We start from the raw sequence: 15,793 nt of genomic DNA, 5'->3' as shown, positions 1-15,793 counted from the left end.
AAGTGGCAGGCAAGGAAGGGAAGGGAGGAAGGGAGGAGAGGGAGAGAGATGGGAATGAAAAAATGGCAGGCAGGCAAGAAGGAAGAGAGAGAGGGAGGGAGGGAGGGAGGAGGAAGAAAAAAAAAAAGCAAGAAAGAAATCTTTGGGTGGGCGACAAGCGCTGAGCCTGAAATGTTTTGAAGCCGAGTAGCCTCCAGCGCCCAGCAGTGCATATGCTCTCACAGACACCGTAGGAGGAAACCATCTGCAAAAGTGGAGAAAAAGATGCGTCTGGCTGCAGACAAACATTGGTGGTCCAAAATCCTTTGCACATCTGGAATCCCCCCATCCCCACCCCCACGGAGTGGGAGGGGAGGGAGGAACAACCCGAAGGAGCGTGAAGGGAGGAAACCCGAGAGGAGGGTGGGGGGGAATCGGGACTGGGGGAGGAAATCCATTCATCTGAGGGGGGGGGGGGGAATGAAATTGTTTTTTTCCTAGGTGGGACTGCCTAGAAACCCTTGAAGGTGGAAGCTACCAACAGATAAGTACAGGGGGTCCTCTACTTACAACAGTTCATTTACTGACCGTTCAAAGTTACAATGGGACTGAAAAAAGTGACATGACCAGTTTTCACACTTAACGACCGTTGCAGCCTCCCCAGGGTCACCTGATCAAAATCCAGCCACTTGGCAACTGACTCCTATTTATGACGGTCGCAGCGTCCCGGGGGTCACATGATTCCCTTTGGTGACCTTCTGACAAGCAAAGTCCGTTGGGGAAGCCAGATTCACTTAAAGACCGTGTCACTAACTTAACACATGCAATGATTCACTTAACAACGGTGGCACAAAAGTTTGTAAAGTGGGGCAAAACTCCTTTAACGAACGTTTCCCTTAGCCATGGAAATTTGGGCCTCCGTTGTGGTCGTAAGTCGAGGACTACCTGTCTTTAAGACGGCTGCTTCTCCCACCTGGTTGCAGACCGTGAGTAATGGGGGAGTAGCGGCCCTGCCCTTTGGCGGTTGGTCTCCCTTTGTCCGGCTGAGCCTTCTGCTCGGCTGATAACGGGCAGCCGGCTCAGCTCCATTGTCTGAAACCCAACCTGGCTCTGCTGATCTTTCTCTGAAGGACAAAACCAGCCGGGCTCAAAGCTGCAGGTCAGGTTGGGCAGCTTGGATCCACCCGCCCAGGCCGGCAGGTGGCTGAGTGCCCAGGGCAACCTGATCCCAGATCCCCACCCCCACCCCAGGAGAGGCAAGCAGAGACTGGCTCTCCTCAAAGACGGCCGCTCTGCTTCTCTCCGAGTTGGAGGCACCGCCGCCTTTGCTGAGAGCCTCCTGAGCCAGAGGGGATCATGGGGCCTCCCTCTCGCTCAGGGGTAAAAAGGTTCCCCTCCAAGCTGGTGTTGGGGCCATTAGAGGTCATCTTTAAGTGTGATAAAGAGAGAGCTTTGCTTGTGATAGTGGCGAATATCTCTAACTCGGGTGCAGGATGGGGGGGTGGGGTGCAGATTTGTTCTACGAGCTTGTGGGTTGTTTCCGGGCATTTCATTACCAGGCTAGGTAACACCTTCCACGGAGTTTAGGGGATGTCTGTGTCTGTTCTTCTGCTTATAAGGGCTTTGTGTGGTGGGTAGATCTTGTGATGGGAGGGTCCCATCAGGTGAGGGTCTTATGAGGGTCTGGGTGGGTCACATCAAGCGACGGTCGTGATGGGGAGGTCATGTCAGGTGAGGGTCTGGGAGGTGAAGTGGGAGGGGGGGTTGCATGGGTCGGTTGAGAGCCCTTGCTGATTGGTTGTGTGGTTGATTTGAAACCGACCCACAAGCTCAGGAGAAGAAGCCTCCACCCTCAGATCTTCCCTTGTTAAAGAGAGATCCAGTCTAGAATTAAGGAGGAATTTTCGGACAATGAGAACAATTGGTCAATGAAATAGTTTCCCTCCTGGAGTTGTAGATGCTCCATCACTGGAGGTTTCCAAGAATAGACTGGACAACCGTTTGACCTGGATGGTAGAAGATCTTTTGCCTTGAACCGGGCTGGACTACAAGACTTCTGAGGTCCTGTCTAGCCCTACGAATCTATGAGATCTTCTTTTCTATAGAAATAAGAAGGAATTTCCTGACAGTGAGAAGGTTTAACCAATGGAATATGGTGACTCCCGGAGTTGTGGGTGCTTCGTCACTAGGTTTTTTTTAAAAAAAAAAATAGACTGGACAACCATTTGACCAGAATGGTGAAAGGTCTCCTCTCTTGGAAAAGGGGTTGGATTAGAAGACCTCCAAGGTCCCTTCCAGCCCTAGGATTCTATGGTCAATGTTCTATGCTGACCCTTCAACTAAAATGGCAAGTCCATCTAACACGCTCACTTCCATTCCAGCAACGTTGAACTCTGAATCAGCTCTAAGCAGCTCAAGGCATTAAAAAAGCTACAAATAATGTAATTGGAATGAAAAAATTCTGAACACGAATCAGGGTGGCAAATCTGGCCAATAACCATAAAACAAGTAATAGGCACTTGACCGGGGAATCCGTTCCCTCCTGCCCCGAGGCCTGGGAAAGCAGCCTCTGGGCTCTATGCGGGAGGCTCAGTCCAGAGGGCAGGGGCCAGGACAGAACAGCTGTGCTCCCAAGATGGCACCATGTGGTTGAATGAAGCTGGAGAACATCAACTCGGTTGGATTACATTGGCCAGGCAGACGCCATGGCAGAGGAGCCCCACCTATGCCTCCAAGGCTTTTATGGGCCATAGCCAGCACCTTGAATGGCACTCAGAAGCAAACCAGCAACGGTTGCAGCTTGCAAAGTAGGAGAGCCAGGTGGGCACAACGAGACGTCTCCATCTTTGCTGTGCTCTGTACCATTTTTGGTGCTTCTGAGTGGTCTTCAAGGGCAGCTCCATATAAGGAGATAGAGGAAGGAAGAGAAGGGGAGGAGAAGAAGAAAGGTTGTGGAAAAATAAAGAAGGCTAAATGGTAAAAGAGCAACCCCGAATAAGGAAAAATAAAAAAATGAAAGTTAAAAGATAAGATGGATGAAAAATGGTGGATAAATGACTGTACATGTAAATATGTTTATGAGAAATAAAAATAAAAACTTTTTTGGGAAAAAAAAAAGGGCAGCTCCATATAAAGTGTGTTGTGATAGTTGAGCCATGAGGTGACAAGGTGTGAGGAATGGACCTGGTGCAGCAGGTGGAGCCATGCAAAGGCTCTCTTGGCCACTGTTGAAATCAAATATTGAGTCCATAGTGCAACCCATAGAGCCTTGGTAGTACAATGGTCTAAAGCACCCTGTTATTAAGAACAGCTGCCTGCAATTACTGCAGGTTCGAATCTCACCAGGCTCAGGGTTGACTCAGCCTTCCATCCTTTCTAAGGTAGGTAAATTGAGGACCCAGTTTGTGGGGGCAATAAGCTGACTTTGTATAAATATACAAAAGAATGAAGGCTATTGCTTAGCACATTGTAAGCCGCCCTGAGTCTCCGGAGAAGGGCGGCATATAAATCAAATTAAAAAAAAAAAAAAACCATCCAGGGTTAAGGGTAGAATATTCCCAGAACCAGGGGGTTTCGATATCCGCAGCTACTCAATCTTGAAAGGATTAAGTCTGAGTTACTTCCTCTTCCTCTAGTTCTGTGCAGCCTCCAGACACTGGGACAGAAGCTTGACCATGTCCCTTCGTCAATCTGAGGTCAAAAGTCACAATCCAGCCATCTTTGACACAAGTTTGGTGTACAGGTTGAACAAATAAGCCTTGTCGCACTCATTTTATGATCTTTCTTGCTACAGTTCTTAAGTGAATCACTGAAGTAGCAACACTGTCAGACTGGCCACAGCTAGTTCCCTAGGAAAGAAAGACCCTTGACTCCATAGGTGTAAGAGAAAAGGTAGTTTTACTAGAGGTGCTGAGCGCAGCATGAGTGAGGCAAGCTCTGAAGGAAAACGGTATGAAAATCATATATTGAAAGCAATCCCCAATGTCCAAACCCCTCCCCCCGGGAGAATAGTCCAATCAGGTCCTGTTTCAATATTTTGGGAACTTGGTGCCTCCGATGCCTTGGTAAATTCCTTTCCCAGGCCCGGCATCCTTGAAGGCAGGAAGATGGCTGTTTGGCACCTCTGGTTCCTGTCAGGGTCCATACTCCCCAATTTCCCACAGCATTCTTTCCCACCTCCAGCATGCTTCCCCTCCCAGATGCCCCCGCCCCCCTGGTTGTGGCAGTTAGTAGCGAGTTTCAAAGAAAACTAAAGTCGGCAGCTGACAAAACAAGTGAATCTGGCTTCCCCATTGACTTTGCTTGTAAGAAGTTCACAAAAGGTGATCACGTGACCCCGGGACACTGCCATCGTCATGAATAAGAATCAGTTGCCAAGCTCCTGAATTTTGATCATGTGACTCTGGGGATGCTGCAGTGGTCATAAGTGTGAAAAATGGCCATTTCTCAGTGTTGTTGTATCTTTGAACAGTCACTAAATCAACCACTGTATTTTGGAATTCCCATTTTCCAAAGGGCATTCCACAACTTGAGATGGTCAACACAGTCAAAGGCCTTTTTATAGTGAATGAAGCACAGATTGACTTCTTTGGGGTAATCTTTTTGGCTGTCTCAGTTATCCAGAGTGCGTCAGCAATAATATTACTTGTTCCTTGGCCTTTTCTAAAGACAGCCTGGACATCTGGCATCTCCTTCTCCATGCAGGACTCTACGTTGGCCAACCCTAAATATTTATTTCAGTAGCAGATGAAATTAAGGGGATTGTACAATAGTTAACACACTCTATTACATCTCCTTTATTTGGCATGTGCAATAATCTGTTGGCCACTTGTCATTCTCCAGAGAGCCTTTCCTATTCCTTCTTCTGTGGGGAGCCATCTTTCCAGAGACATTTCTTGAATTCCTCCTGCTTCTGATTTAGTAATATCCAGATTGGCAATCAATGTCTCCTTTCAGAGGTTCCTATAAATAGGGACTATCGTCTAAAGTCTACTGGATCGTGATACCTCTCCTGAAGAGACGTTCAGTGTTCTTCTTCCATGTTTATCTCCTTTGAACCAGTTACCAATCAAGGAGAATTTGTGTAGCTCCCTGTTGAAATGAGGGTCCTTGGTGCTCTCTGAGCTTGGCTGTTTTCTTGCAGATTTTGCATTACCCAAACTAGGTAACATCATCAGTGCTAGTGGACATCATCAGGGCTAGCACTGATGATGTTACCTAGTTGGGTAATGAAAGGTCTGCAAGAAAACAGCCAAGCTCAGAGAGCACCAAGGAACAGTTACTATCTGCCTATTGGTCTCCTTCAGCGAAGAGGTCTCCAAAATTGGCAACTCCAAGACTTGTGGACTTCAACTCCCAGAATTCCTCAGCCAGCCACATCTTAAAGTTGCCAAGTTTGGAGACACCTGCTTTAGCATTTCAACTGTAGATGCAAACCACCCAAATATGGAGAACTTTTGGAAGATTTTCTTTGTGCTTGATTCTCTTCCTATCTTTTCTAACAGTTCTCTCAACTCCTTTGTTAAGTTCATTCCTGAAATGTTTGTCTTGGCTTTGACTTCTCTAAATTGGCCAATTCCACGATTTGTTCTGACATTTTGTTTTCTTTCTTGCTTTTGTTTCCTTGACTTTTTCTCTGCATCTATTCCCGCTGGCCTCTTTAGAATTCTCTCTCTCGTTTTTCCTTCTGTGGGAATTGTTCTCAATTTCACTTTCAGGATCTCGTTTCATAGAGTTTCCCATCCTTCCTGCATGCATTAAATCTACTGGAATTTCAAGACATTGGATCCAGCCAGCCTTCCCTTGGAGTTGGTTAAAACTCTTCTGAAGTTCAGGACACAAATAGGAGGACTCCGCTAATCCTACACACACACACACACACACACACACACACACACACCATGATAAAATGAACTCAAGGGTAACATGATTGCTTTTTCCCCAAGGCTGTTCTGCTTATTTAGTTTGAGCATTTACTCTGTGTTGGGCTCCAGAACGGTGAATCCTCTCTTCTTTCTTTCTTTTCTTTTCTTTTCTTTCTTACTTTCTCTTTTTCTCTTCTGTCTTTTTTTCCTCTTCCTTCATTCTTTTTCCTTTTTTCCATTTTTTTCTCATCTCTTTTTTGTCCTTCCTTCCTTCTTCTATCCTTTCTTTCTTTCTTTCTTTCTTTTTCTTTCTTTCTTTCTATCATTCATTCATTCATTTTATATTTCTAAATCATCCATCTCCCCCAAAGAGGTGCTCTGGACAATGTACAATATAATATAGCTGATAAATAAAACAACATATAAAAGTTAACATTAAAATAGGGTTCAAATTTTTAAAATAATAGAATAATGTCAACTAAACATCAAAAGGGGGAAACATCCTAAGGTGGCCATTTAATGCTGGATCATTACAGGTGGGGGGGGGCTCTCAGGGGACTAGCCAGCCCCACAGTTGTGTGGCCCTCTGTGCCCCCACACATGGCTGCCAAGCCACATTTTGTCCCTTTGTGGAAGGCCAAGAGATTGGGGGCTTTCCCCACCTCCAGGGCCAGGATATTCCTCAAAGCAGGGGCAGCGGCAGAGAAGGCCCCCTTCCTAGGCCCCGCCAGTCGAAGTTCTTCGATGGGGGGAGGGGCTCTGCAACTCCCCTCCCCTGCTGTGTCAAGGTGGATGGGCCGATGAGTTGGGGCGAAACCAGTTCTGTAGGTAACCTGACCTATGCCTTGTAGGGCTTCACAGGTGAGGAGCAACACCTCAAATTGGGCTCGGTAGCAAACTGGGTCCCAGTGCAGCCCACAGACCTAAGGTGTTAAAACAGGTAGGCCTCGACTTACAACCGTTCATCTAGTGAATGTGCAAAATTGCAACACTGAAAAAAGTGACTTACGACCACTTTTCACACTTGCAATCATTGCACCATCCCCATGCCCATGTGATCAAATTTGTTCATTTTTATGACGGTCGCAGGTCATGTCGTCCCCTTTCACGACCTTCTGACCAGCAAAGTCCGTGCCGAAGCCAGATTCACTAACAACTTTGTTTCTAACTTAACAACTTGATTCACTTAACTGTGGCAAGAAAGGAAGGTTGCAAAACGGGCCAAAACTCACTTAACGACCCTCTAGGTTAGCAATGGGAATTTTGGCTTGTGTGTGACCCTCTTCTTTTTCCTTCTTCTGTTGTCCCATGCAAAGTGGGTTTGTCTCTCGGTAGCCTTCCAGACTCACGTTCCAATTGTGCCAAGGATGCCCAGTTCTTCCACCTGACCTCCCGTGTTAGGATTGCAAATTCTCCCTGCTCACTTCCTGCCTCCCGGGTGTCACTGTAGAAACATGGGAGGTGGGGGGTGGGTGGCACCACCGTTTCCCTTCCCTGCCAGCCTCTGCCTCCGCCCTCTTGCTTGTCCCTTCGTCTCCCGTGTCGTTGGCCTCCCTCCATGGCTGCATATTTGGTTCTGGGCTTTTGCCATCCTTCTCCTTTTTGCACTGGTTTAATGCCTTCTTGATGAGATTGGCAAGATGCCCGTTGAATCCACCTGCACCAGGCTTCGTGAGAGATGGCCCATCTCTTGCCAAGAATGCTTTATATAGATGATGCAGCCTATTCTACGGTGGAGGAAACCAAAGCTTTCTCCACCACACCCTCTAACCAGCCGTTCTTGCCCATTCTAGAGTCCTCTTCTCTTTTCAAAGATGGATGGACCAAAAAACCCCAAACCCCTTTTCCTTCTTGCCCACGGCTTCCTCGTCTCTGGAGATCCAGTCAATCAACCCTTGGATAGAAATGGTTCCCGCTGCTTTTTAAGGGATACCATAAGACTTTCTACCAATAAAGGAGAATATTTGTAGCTCAGGGTTGAAATGAGGGGTCCTTGGTGCTCTCTGAGCTTGGTGGTTTTCTTGCAAACATTTCATGACCCAACTAGGGAATATTATCAGTGTTAGAAGGGAGTTGTGTTTGCAGAGAGGAGGAGGAGGACTGAGGGGTCCTTGGTGCTCTCTGAGCTTGGACATTTCACAACAAAATTAGGTAACATCATCAGTGCTAGAAGGGAGAGGGGTTTGCAGAGAGGAGGGGGAGGGGGAGGGAGGAGGAGGAGGAGGACCTCCTTTATGGTCCATTCAGCCTCGGTGCAAAAGAGGCAGCAGTGCAGGCAGCAAATTCCCCTGCGCTGATCTTGGACTTGCAGGAAACTTTTTTCAGTATTGATGATTAGAATGACTTTGTTACTATAGAAACAGCTTGAAAGGCTGTGAATTTGAGAGGTAAAAATCGAGGTTAAATTATTTATTGTATTTTACTGCACTGAAGAAAATTGGAAGTCATCCCTTTTCTCTCCCTCTCTCTCTGCACTTTTTCCCCCCTTCCACTTGGCTTCCTAACTTTTGCTTCCTCTGTATTTTTGATTTTGTAACGAAACTTTAAAAAACCCCACCATGCCGGGTGCCCAGGACGGGGTGCCTTGGGAAGGGCGCTCTCCTTGGTGCTGAAATGGGCTGGGCAGTCGCCTCCTGGAGCCCCGCCCCTTTCTGGGGGATGGAACTGACCCCTAGGGAAGAAGGGAGGACGAAGGAAGCCAACCAAGACTTTCCCTGCATCTGGCCACCAAGTGAGGAGGATTTTGCATGAGTCACTGCTCTGGAGGAGAGCAGCTCCGCTGAGTCAGCACAATGCCGGCGCTTCTTGACACCTTCTTGAAGAGGGGCCACCGATGCTGAAGGCTTCGCTGATCCACACCAAAATCTTCCGTGTCTCTCTGGGTTTTTTTCCCCACCCAGAACTGGATTTCGCCTCTCTGAGCACCATCCAAACAGGGATGCGGCTTTTGAAAAGAGAGGCCAACAGCCATCAAGCTCTCGCTGATGGTAGGACGAAGCGGAGGAGATAGAAACACAGAAAAAGACCCAGAGGCCTGTCAGGTCGGCCCTTTGGATTATTCTTGCTTTCCTATTTACTTATTTTTAATTTTCATTTATAGATGTGTTCACCCAAAGCACGTTTAAATTCAATCAATTAGAATAGAGCTGGAAGGGACCTTGGAGGTCTTCTAGTCCAACCCCCTGCTCAAGCAGGAGACCATGTATCATTCCAGATAAATGGCTCTTCAGTCTCTTCTTGAAAACCTCCAGTGATGGAGCACCCATGACTTCTGAAGGCAAGCCATTCCACTGGCTGATTGTCCTCACTATCAAGAAGGTTCTCCTTAATTCAAGGTTGCTTCTCTCCTTGATTTGTTTCCATCCATTCTTTCTTTCCCTGCTTTCACCAGAAAGCACCAGCTTTGGAGAATAGCTTGACCCCTTCCTCTTTGGGGCAGCTCTTCAAATACTGGAAGACGGCTCTCCTGTCCCCCCTGGTCCTTCTTTTCTCTAGACTGGCCAAACCCAAATCCTGTAACCGTTCTTCGTATGTTTTAGTCTCCAAGCCTTTCATCATCTTAGTTGCTCTTCTCTGCACTGTTTCCAAAGCCTCAACCTCTTTTTGCAATGTGGTGATCAAAAGTGGATGTAGTGTCTAAGGTGCGGCCTTACTAAGGCTTTACAAAGCGGTACTAATCCTTCACGTGTAGTCAGTGTAATATTCAATTACCGATAATTGACCAACTGTCTCTGCTGGAAGTTGGTTTCATGATCTTTGGTCAAAGCATCAAAAGACGCATCAGGATCCCTCCAGGTAGTCTGGAACGCAACCCCCAAGCCACAGCCGGATATCTTGGCTATCTAGGCTGGGGACAATGGGAGTTGGAACCCAACCTATCTGGAAGACTTTAGAGCAGTGGTTCTCAACCTTCCTAATGCCACGACCCTTTAATACAGTTCCTCATGTTGTGGTGACCCCCAATCATAAAATTATTCCTAAAACCATCGAAAATATGTGTTTTCCGATGGTCTTAGGTGACCCCTGTGAAAGGGTCATTCAACCCCCAAAGGGGTCGCGACCCACAGGTTGAGAACCACTGCTTTAGAGATTTTCCCCTTTGCTGGCTGGCAGTTCACAAAAAGCTGCTTTTTATTCAGTCAGGAAGTCATCCCATTTCAAGCAGGAAAACCAAAGTGTTGCAAATCGATCAATGAAGACAGGATCTGCCCTGCATGTAAAGTAGAATGCAACACAGCAACAGGGAGAGGACGGCCGCATGTTTTTTTAGTTTAGAAAGGCAGTCTTCAAGTTGTGACCACAGTTGAGCCCAAAATTTATGTGGCTAAGTGAGAAATTTGTTAAGTGGGCTTTGCTCTATTTTATGACTCTTCTTGCCACATTTGTTAAGTGAATCACTGCAGTTCTTAAATTAGCAACACAGTTGTTAAGTGAATCTGGTTTCTGACTTTGCTCATCAGAATGTTGCAAAAGGGGAGATATGACCCTGGGACACTGCAACCGTCATAAATGTGAATCAGCGGTCAAGTATCCGAATGTAAAACGTGACCATGGGGATGCTGCAATGGCCACAAGTGTGAAAAATGGTCATAAATCACTTTTTCCAGTGCCATTGTAACTTTGAATGGTCACTAAATGAACTGTTGTAAGTCGAGGACTATCTATACTCCGCTATGTATATCCTAACTTCTTGGGATGAGGAATATAACAAACAAACAAATAAATAAATAAGTTGCAACTATTCCCACAGGATGCTTCGCTCTGCAGGGAGAGAAAAGAGGAGAGGCATTTAAAAATGGCGCCTCACTCTACCATATTTCCCCGAAAATAAGACCAGGTCTTATATTATTTTTTGCTCCAAAAGAAGCATTAGGGCTTATTTTCAGGTGGTGTCTTATTTTTGTTGTTGCAACAGACGTACTAAATGCGCCCATCTGGCTGACGATCTTAACTGGGGCTTATTTTGGGGATAGGGCTTGTATTACGAGCATCCTGAAAAATCATACTAGGGCTTATTTTCTGGTTGGGTCTTATTTTCGGGGAAATACGGTAGTAGCTTCTTCTGTTAAAACAGGGGTATTAGTCCCCCCCCTTGGGGACTTTTAAGAGACTTCAACACCCAGAATTCCCCCAGCCAGCATCATAGCTAAAACCACTAAAACAATTATCATCATTATTTAAAAAAACCATTACAAACTATAAAGAAAAGGCTAAGAGAAAAACACAGCAGGTGAAGGGATGTTAATAACGGAGCCATGTCACTAGTTCCTAGCACGATGGTGGCATCGAGAGATTTTGCAGGACCTTGAAAAGGCCAGAGGGGATGGAGCCCCCATGTGGCCACCCCAGCAGAAAAGGCCCCCTGCTTAGCTCCCCCTCCCCCAAATGGGACCCACAGCCTGCCCCCTCAGCTGGATCTGGTGGGACAGGCAGAAGTGCCGAGGGAGAGCTGGTGCCTCAGATCCCCTGGTCCCTTTTCCACGTAGGACTTTAAAGGTAAAGCCCAGCATCACGGAAACAAGCTGCAAGTAGTCCTTGACCTACAACCGTTCATTTAGTGATCGTTCAAAGTGACAGCGGCACTGAAAAAGTGACCTTTGACTGGTTTTCACACTTACGACTGCTGCAGCCTCCCCAGGATTACGGGATCCAATTTCAGGTGCTTGGCAACTGATTCATATTTATGACTGTCAGAGTCTCCCAGGGCTATGCGATTCCCTTGAGGGAAGCCCGATTCGCTTAACAACTGTGTCACTAACTTCACAACTGTAGTGATTCACAACTGTGGCAAGGTCACTTAACAACCGTCTTATTTAGCAGCAGAAATGTCGGCCTCAATTGCGGCCGAGGACCACCTGGGATGGCAGCTGCAACTAAACAGCCAAAGAAACTTCTCTGTGGCCCTTTCAGAGCCTGCTCTCTGCTCCTTGATGGGTTCACTCAAATGAGGTGCCCCACAGGTGCTTTTTCATGGGGCCACTGGACTTTCTGCTTTTTCTCTGAAGACGTTTCTCTTCTCATCCAAGAAGCTTCTCCAGCTCTAACTGGATGCAAAGGACCAGCTGTCTGCAAGGAGTATCAATCCTTCCGTTCCCCTCCATCCAGTCAGAGTTGAAGAAGCTTCTGGGATGAGAAGCAAAATGCCTTCAAAGAAAAAACCAGAAAATCCAGTTGCCCCTTGAAAAGGCCCCTTTGGGGCAACCAGGACCTGAACGACTGAGAAGCTCCAGAGACCCTCAGATGAGATTGGAAATGCTGTGGGAAGCAGCTGCTTATTATTGGAGAGGGTTTTAGCCTGATTAACCCCGGTTTTAATGGCCTGAGGGGTCCTGGAGAAATCTTTATGGGCCCTCCAGGGTTACTTTCATGGGGAAACAATGGGCTGCGTGGCTCACACATGACATACGGTGTGTGTGTGTGTGTGTGTGTCCATCTCTCCTCGTAAGCCTTGTGTTGGGGGGGGGAGGCTGGAGGTGCTTGGAGGGGTTTGTTGCTGTTGGGTCAGGTTCTTCACCTTGGTTTTAATCTGCTTTTTATTTGTTTTGTTGGTGTGGTTTTCAACCACCAGTGCATTTCACCTCCTGGGTTACAGGGTGAGCCACCCAATGAAAGTTAAATTCAGTTCCACGTGAGCATGTGGGCAGGGTCATTTCCAGGCAAGGCTGAGCCAGGGCCAGAGTGACCAGGGACAGTCAGGCGGTCACTCTGAGCAGGATTACAAAACCCATGGAGGAAACTGGAGAGGGGGGCAGAGATGGGAGCAGGGGTTCAGATAGACCTCGACTTACACTCACAACGGAGCACAGAATTTCTGTTGCTAAGCAAGACCTTCCTTGCCACAGTTGTTAAATGAATCACTACAGTTATTTATTTATTATTAGTCCAATTTATATGCCGCCCTTCTCCGTAGACTCAGGGCGGCTTACAATGCATAATAGCAACAGCCTGCATACTTTTTTTGTATATACCTGCTTATTAGGGCTTTCGCCCCCCTCCCCCCCAAGCAGTGTTGTTCTATACAAAGTCGGCTTATTGCCCCCACAATCCGGGTCCTCATTTTATCTACCTCCAAAGGATGGAAGGCTGAGTCAACCTTGAGCCTGGTGAGATTCGAACTTGCACTAATTGCAGGCAACTGGCAGCTAAATGCTACTTAACAGCACTTTAGTCCGCTGCACCACTGAGGCTCTACAGTTGTTAAGCTACCAAGACAGTTGCTAAAAGTAAATCCGGCTTCTCCATTGACTTTGCTTGTCAGGTCACAAAAGGGGAATCACGTGACCCTAGGACACTGCGTCCGTCATAAATATGAATCAGTTGCCAAGCGTCCGAATACTGATCACGTCATTGTGGGGATGCTGCAACGGTCATTTAAGTGTGAAAAACAGTCATAATTTTTTCAGTGACTTCAGTCACTAAGTGAACTGTTGTAAGTCAAGGACTACGTGAACCTTAAAGTGAATTAATTTCCTAGTTCCAACCTACTCACCTTAGGCTTTTTTGGTGCTTCAAATATCATCTGAATATCCCGTTTTCTTTCGCATGCTTAATTCCTTGTGCATCATTTTCATTCCTTTGGACAAGACAAAATTCCATTTGGCTCCTTTCCCAGTTTATTAAATAACGACACCGTTAAATACCAAGAGCTCTTGGTTGAAACGCCATAATCTCCAGATTGTGATATTCGACCAGCTTTTGCCATCCTGGCTGCCTTAAGAGGCTTTATTTATTTCTGGTGGTCTCTGGCTGCCATCTAGTGGCATCAAACACCCTGGTGCTGCCATCCTCCAGGCTCCACCGTAAACAAACAATGGTGTTACCAGGATGTGCCAACCAAGATGCTTGGTCTGTGTTGCAGGATGCGTCTAAATTGACTCCTGGTTTTTCTGGAAAACACTCAACCATAAACTGACCTAACAATCCAGGTAGCTTCGCTACACTCGCCAAAGAATTGCCTAACCCAGGTTCACACTACTCAGACCTGGATTTGAGGAGAAACTTCCTGACTGTGAGAACAATTAACCAGAACAACAACTTGCCTCCAGAAGTTGAGGTGCTCCAACACTGGAGGTTTTTAAGAAGAGGCTGGGCAGCCACTTGCCTGAAATGATATAGGGCAGTGATGGCAAACTTTTTCGGCACTGAGTGCCCAAACCAGAACGTGCGTGTCGAGAGTGCGTGCCAGAGCGCCAGAAACCCAAAGACCAGCTGGCGATGGCACATGTGCCCCCAGAGAGGGCTCTGCATGCCACCTCTGTCTGGCACGTGTGCCATAGGTTCGCCATCATGGATATGGGGCCTCCTGCTTGAGCAGTGGGTTGGACTAGAAAACCCCCAAGTTCCCTTCCAGCTCCATTCTGGTGGACTGTTTGATTGAAACCCAGGATGTTGTGTTTACGCAGCCGGTGTGCGCAGGGGCTCTTCTTCACAGACGTTCAGGCTCCACTTGAGCTGGGAATTCAGCCTCTGAGCTGCCAAAAGGCCTGTGGGGGGGGGGCAACTGAACTCCGGAGGCTCCTATGGGTTCTCCATGCCCCCAACCTCCTCTCTGGGCTCCCTGTACCCCAAGCAGACCCACCACCCCGTGGCTGCGAAGGACCTTCGGAGCATTCATGGCCCGTGTGAAGGTGAGACTGTGTGGGACAAGAGTCCTGGGAAGGTCAAAAGACCCTCTCCCCAAAACCCTGGTCTCTGCACTGCAGCCAGCTGGTTGCTAGGGCACAAGGAGTCACGAGAACAGCTTAGTTGGCAAAACCCTCAGGAAGCGCTTCTTCTTCTGAACCCCAAAAGTAGCCACGGAAGGAACAAGGCAGTGGCACGAACAGGGAACCTGGGGGTCACAAGGGCACGGGATAGATGATAGCTTGGGAAGAACAGGAAGGGGGGGCAATGTACTAGTGATTATATAAGGTGTTCCTGGAATTTAGGGGCCCAAGTGCCGATGGCTGCCAGATAATGCAGTGGTAAGCTAAGCAATATTAATCAACATTGATGAGGTCACAGGAGGGGTGGGCTTATGGAGAAGTGTGTAACAACACTGTACAGATAGTCCTCGACTTACAACAGTTCATTTAGCGATCCTTCGAAGTTACAACAGTGCTGAAAAAATGACTTATGGCCGTTTTTCACACTTACGACCGTTGCAGCATCCCCCAATTCAGATGCTTGACAATGGACTCCTATTTATGACAGTTGCAGGGTCCTGGGTGTCACGTGGTCCCCTTTTGTGACCTTCTGACAAGCAAAGTCCATGGGGAAGTCGGATTCACTTAACGACCGTGTCAAGAAAGGTCGTAAAATGGAGCAAAATTCACTTAACCAATGTCTCGCTTAGCAACGTAACTTTTGGGCTCAATTGTGGTTGTAAGTCGAGGACTTCCTGAAGTCCTTTGCACAGACCAAATGGGGGTGACACCCCCCGTGTCCTTTCTTCCCAGGCCAAATAAAGCCTTTGCTAATCTCCCCCTCCGGGTGTGGCTTCCTTGTGCGCTACACACCTGGCAGGACCAGGGACCTCCTGGCACAAGAGTGGCAACTGCAGGAAGAGGGGGAGACGCAGGGGGACCAGGTGGGTCGCATGGCCAGAAAAAAGCTATACGGGTAATCCTCCACTTACATTCATTTAGTGACCGTTCCAAGTTACAACGGTGGCAACGGTTTTTCACATTTACCACTGCAACATCCCCATCATCACATGACCAAGATTCAGAGGCTTGGCAACTGGCCTGGACTTACGACGGTTGCAGGATCCTGGGGTCACGTGATCCTTTCAGGGCCTTCTCCGCTGGCTTTCAACCAGCAAAGTCAAATGGGGAAACCAGGTTTCCTTAATGACTGCATGGTTCACTTAGGAACTACGGTGATTCACTTAGCAACGGTGGCAAAAAAGGAGCAAAACTGAGTTAACAAATTAAATTTTGGACTCTATTGTGGTCGCAAGTTGAGGACTC

This window comes from Pantherophis guttatus, chromosome 6, assembly GCF_059756535.1.
Source record: "Pantherophis guttatus breed Tessera chromosome 6, ASM5975653v1, whole genome shotgun sequence".
Taxonomy (NCBI): domain Eukaryota; kingdom Metazoa; phylum Chordata; class Lepidosauria; order Squamata; family Colubridae; genus Pantherophis; species Pantherophis guttatus.
The sequence above is the reverse complement of the archived record's forward strand: the minus strand, read 5'-3'. Positions refer to the sequence as shown.